This window comes from Salarias fasciatus, chromosome 20 (genome assembly GCF_902148845.1).
Source record: "Salarias fasciatus chromosome 20, fSalaFa1.1, whole genome shotgun sequence".
NCBI classification, from domain to species: Eukaryota; Metazoa; Chordata; class Actinopteri; order Blenniiformes; family Blenniidae; genus Salarias; species Salarias fasciatus.
This window is the reverse complement of record NC_043764.1, coordinates 19,071,537-19,077,623: the sequence shown is the minus strand read 5'-3', so window position 1 is coordinate 19,077,623 and position 6,087 is coordinate 19,071,537.

Below are 6,087 nucleotides of genomic sequence, written 5' to 3'. Positions count from 1 at the left end.
TTTCTTCACTGTTACTCCTTTGATATCATCTCACACAGTCGTTTATTTATGAATAACTTCGAAATCTCTGGATGAAAAAATAATCATTGTATTACTTCTATGCAGAAATAACAAAATAACACAACTATTAGCTGCTTCTTCAAGTGTTATTAGTAGCCTAAACTATGAGGGAAAAAATGAAATGATGTGAAAAAATCTTTAAGAAAAAAAATCTAGCTTCAACAATCAAAAATTGTTAAAATAATATTGATAAAGCCACAGCCTAACAAGGATTCTAGTTTCAACAGCATTCTGAGAGCAGATGGGAAGCAGTGGTAAAGTAGGTGTGTGGAGCAGGTCTCCCCCACCCACCCAATCAATGTCTGCAATCTGACTGAGAGTTCTTCAGGACCCTCAACATGTGTTTTAATGCAAAGATTATGAAAATATCTGCATTGAACTTCATTTCTCTCCACAAACTTCAAGTACTCTGTACTCTTTGTCCATTTTCTGCTGGTAAAAGTAAAGTAGAAGGTGCAACATTCCTCATTTCCATTTGTGGCAACAATTTTTTCTTTGAGAATTGCTGTTTCCAAAACTACCCAAAAACATCTAACTTGGTGGAGTCTGACCTGAAATCCTCTCAGTGTTAAGCCCCTGTTATCACAAATAACAATTTCAAGTTTAAATAGTAAACCGTTGCTGCTTTCTAGCTGTTTGTTTACATGAATAAAGCTTTTGGTCATCCATGAAAACAACTGCCAGATTGCAGCTTTTCTGAAACACCTTAGTTTCAACGCAGAAATTTCATTTCATTTTGCATGTGCTCAACTAAAACATCTGTTCTTACTGCATGCACTCTCTTTGCAAACCCACTTTTTAGAGATTACAAGAGTACAGATAGAACATTTGCACTTAAATACAAATACTGCTGAATTGGTGATGCAGTGGTTTGCACTCTCACCTCACAACAGGAGTATTTCTGATTCGAGTTTGGGGACCTTTCCGTTTAAAGCTTGAACATTCTTCCTGTGTGTGTTTGAGTTTCCTGCCACAGGCCATAGACATGCATTTGAGGTTAACTGGTGCTTCTAAATTGCCTGTAGGTGTAAATGTGTGTTTGTCTGGTCCAGTGACCTGTATTTCATTGCCTTCGCTCAGCTCAGTTGGATAAAGTGATAAAAACATGCAAACCCCACAAAAAAAAAGCTCAACCCAGACTCAAAACAGAGACGTTCTTGCTGTGCAGAAAGAGTGCTAATCAATGCATCATTGATGAACCACATCGAGAATAACCTTCCATCCCAGGGTCGAGGAGCTCTGAAACCGATCCCAGACGACTGAAGCCGAGGGCAGGAAGTCCCGGACTGCCTGGGAGTCAGACGACCACACGGATCCACAATCAGAGGTGAACAATTAACCTAACGTGCATGTTTTTGATTATGAGAGGAGATAAAAGAAAACCCACACGGCCATGTGAAGGACATGCAAATCCCACGTACGCGTGAGAACCGAGAGCGGGTTTCTTGCTTGATGAAAGCATCCAAACACAACCCAACTCCATTTGAATAATGTCAGGATTGTGTTGCCTCTGCTGGTGCTTTGAACTTGCTGGTGTGTTCGTCCGTCAGTGCTTAACACTGTGGCACAGTCTGGCAGACACAGAGCGGTGCTGCGTCTTCCCTGCAGAGCTGTTTACTCGGCTGCCTGTGTGTTGCTATTCCACCAGCGGGCTGCATCGCCTCCGGTGACATGAAGGCGATGGATGGCAGCAGCCTGTGTTAGTTTTTGAATCAAAAATGACTTAAGTGTTCGGCACAGTTCTGCGTGTGGCAGGAGGCTGCAGATTTGCACAGACTGTCACAGAGAAGCGACCAAACGGCAGAGAGAGCAGCACTGGCGGCGGCGCTCAGGTTTCATAGGTGACCGTCTCATTTTTACCAGGTGACATTCATGCCCTCGGAGCAAAGCTTTCACAACGCTGGCACCGCTATCCAGATTATTTTATGATCTCTAACACCCGAGATGTAAGAAAAGTTTAAAGTTACAGGGAGAAGGAGAGCCAGTCTGCCATTTGAGAAAAACCCTCTGCAGGATGTGGCGTTACAGACATTTGTATAGGAACTGAGAGTCCAATCAATGACTGACACTGAGCGATGGCGGTTTATATTATTGCCTCAACTCCCCGCATCTTGTGACAGTTCTGGATTTTCTTCCTGAATCAAAGTAACACTTACACTCAGGTGTAGTTGTCAAAAAATTCTGCTGCTCAAACACTTTTCTTTTGATCAATTTTTCAAAGCTCACTTCAAATACTGTGTTCCTGGATGAAGTCTCAGTGCAGAAACACACACTGGGTGCTTTGTCGGTGGAAGTCGGGGCTGTGCCGTCGTGCCACGGCACCTGAAGACAGCGTGTGGATGATGTTGTTTCAGTGTGGATGCGACCCCCAAGAAGCTGGATGATCCAGGTACAGAGGATAAATAAATGGAAGTCACAGTGTATTGCTTATCCAAACAACCTCATTTCTTATGTGCCCCTTCTTTTTTTTAATGGTTTCGTAATCAAATGTTTGTTATCTGCCGTCCTACTGTTAATCAGACTTGAGGCCCGTGTTAAAAACCACCTCAAACTGACCGTGAGATTTAAAGACGGCCGTGTCCCTTCCATCTGCGGGTCCGTCTCTCCTCCTCTGAATCCGCGTTTGAAGGAAGGAAAAGGATATAAAGAGAAAAATCACATTATATAATAGAATTTCCTAAACTTAAATCTAAAATTTTCATGTTTTGCTCCTCCATAATGACACCACCAAACCGCAATGTTCAAGTCAGTCAAACCTCCGAGGGTTTTTGGAGGGCCGGAGCTTCCAGCCTGTGGACGAGAGACGCCAGCAACCACAGAATATTAACCACTTCAAAGCATGCGGCCCGCCGTCACGAGGCGCCCGGGATCACCCCTTTCCTCTGGCCGGTGCCGGTGCCGGTGCCGGCCAGAGCCATCCATTCAGAGAATCCACTCACATATTTGCAGTGAAATAAATCCACTCTCAGTTCAGCCCCACACAACATTTGCCAGCCGTGATGGAGGAACGGGCCGAGCGGTTCAGCCAGCAGAGTGGAAAACTTTTATTTCCCCGAGAATGCCAAACAGGCCACGAGCACCTCCTGCAGACGTGCATTTGTGTGAAGGATCTGGCACATCAGAGGGAGCTTTGCAGGCAGTATGTTAGCCCACTATTTCTCCAAATAGGTAATAAAGGTTACAAACACCAGGAGAGTAGGAACTTCTCTGAGGGCTGTTCCAGCAAGAATTCAAAGAGGCACTGTTGTAAAAGTAGTTTGATTAATTTTGCACTGACGTTTGCTTTCTTTTCTTATTCTTCTTACAAATAGAATTTAGAACAGAGTCATTAAGGACTTAGAAAACTAAAGAAAAAAATCAATCCCACAGTTCTGCTGAATGTGATTTTAAGACTTAATTACTTAAAATCTGTCTGAATGAACACTTAAATATGCATTTTATTAAAAAGTTTAGTCTTGACTTTGAGTTCAGAGATCTGGGTTTGACTTCCATTTAAGGAAGAAAGGACGTCCAATGTGAAATCGAACCAAGAGGTGCCAGTACAGACTTTCAATGACTCGCACTTTTCAGTGATTTACTGTGAGTGTTGTCTCATTTAAATTGAACAAAACCACCCATAATAGTGGAAATGTAGCTTCAGAATTGTCTAAATTGGGATAATTTCCCTCAAATTTATGACAGTTCCCAACGTGGATGTGAAATTGATCATGAAAATGTTCAAATAAACTTCCTGTCTGTGGCAGAAACTCGATGTGCACAATGTGATTATGCATTATAGCTTCATCCTTCGTATATTCAGGCGAAATGCATCAAATCCCATGTACCGTTAACACAGTATGCCTGGTGTATTGTGGGAAGCCAATACACCAATATCACCAACATTAATATAATGAGTCGCTGTTCTTCATTAAGGAAAAAGAGGAAATGACTCAGATGTAATCACGAACATTCAAATCCACCTTTCTATGTTTGAATCCCCTGCCGACGCGTCTGCACCAGAACACATCAGCTGCTGTCACGGGGATCCCTGCAGCAGCAGCAGCCGCCGCCGCCTCTGAATCCCCTTAAAAAGAGAGCGCTCCCCCAGGCGGACCCTCTCCATCCGCCCTGACGATCCTGTGGGAGGAGGCTTACCATTCTTGTCAGGTCTCATTCAGTACCCACCTCATTGATCCCCTCCACTGACAGCACAGCAAGCCATCTGGAACAGTGGCGTTTTCCCTTCCAACGCAGGGCACAGTGAGACGGCGCTCGGAGGCCGACAGGCTGACAGGTGGAGTTTATGTAACCCGGGCGCCTTAATGGGGAGAATAAATTGAATGTCATTTTAGCACAGATGACTGCCCTAATGAGCTATAGATACACTGTTTGGTCACATTTGAGAAATCCACATGCCACCATCACTTGATGAGAGTAATTTGAAAATGGTCGCGTCCACCTCTGGATTCCACCGCCATTTAAGTGAAGCAGACAGTAAATTAAAACCCAGGTGCCTCTGTGGAGGCTCCTCAAAGAACAAATCAGCGGTTAGTGCGTCTCCCTCCGAGGCCCGGCACACCGATGCTAGCATGTTTTCTTCTCCGTGGCCAGCCAGCATCTTAAGAATGCCCCGGAGGCCTCCGCTGTGGTCGGAGCCAGAGCCGTGCAGCTCGCCCATAAACAGGCTCTCTGGCAGCAGGCGAGGCTCCGGCCGCCCAACATCCCCTCTGAGAAATAATGCAAGACTGTAGTTAGTGCAGGATATTTCTCACTCAGGACTCCTCTCTGCACCAGTGCATAGTTATAAGCATTTTTTTTTTTTTTGGTTTCATAATGTGATTTTAAAGAATCCCAGTAGCCTGATAACACGATTCAAGCTGACGTGATTACTCGGTCAACTTAATTTCATGGGAAATTTACAATATTTTTTTTTTCAAATAAAGCAATTAAAAGCACATGTTCCGTTTTAATTTTCATTGTTTGGTTGTCTCTGCAATATTAAAATTGACGAGCTATACAATGTAAGACATTTGGCATAAAGAAAGCAATTTCAATTAAAACAAAGCGGAGTTTAATGAACTGAGTATTTAATTGAACTGAAATGACGTGCTGATGAATCAGTAGTTAAATGAATGCAAAACTGCAGTTCCAAATAACAGAGACCCTGGGAAATTAAATATTTAGTGCAAATGTGCAGGAAATCCATTATTAGTCAGTAAGAGGGCTGGAGTGTGGCGCCGCTCGTGTTCTGCCGCTTTACAAACGACTGTTTGGTGCACATTCAGGTCCGCGCACCTACTGGAGATTGTGTTGCAGCCGCTGACGGCATACAAATGAGCCAGGTGACTGGGACACACCACAGCAAGGCCCGAGCGGCGTCGCAGACAGATGGGAGATATTTGATCAGCGGTCGCAGACCTTTACATGTCCTCGGGGAGCTGGAGACGAGCACACACTGCTGCATTTTAGGAGGGGATGGACGTAAACCTCTGCCTGTACAGAACAAGGATCCTTTCTAGAGGTGCAAAACAGTGATGCGGCACTTTTACCAGTGAGATGTGGGAATTATTTCAGCCAAAATAAACATAAAACTACAGAAATTGTGTTTGGTAGGATGTTTCTTGGTTCCAATATTTCAGCTGTAACTTTTATAGTTAATAATTCTTACAACAGAAATACTCCACAAATGTTCTTTAATTACAATATAATCAGGTTCAAATATGGGGAATCATCATCTCGCCATCATCTGCTCGGCCTGAAAGGGAAAGGTTTCCACCGGTTTGTAGTGACAACACGATCACTGACGTTATTTGTTTTCCTTATTTAAAGCCCTCTGTGAAATAGGAAACTTTAACACTGCTGAGCAGGATGAGAAAGATTAGATGTCAACAAGAGGAAAACAAAATAAATAATTGACCACACTAATCAAACGGCATTGATGCAGAAAATTAATTCATAGGGATGCGAGGAAAAAGCCGTGTGAGTGACAAATCAGTTTCACTTCAGCCTGGGATTACATCTGGATCTGAAATGGCTGCGAGGAAGCCG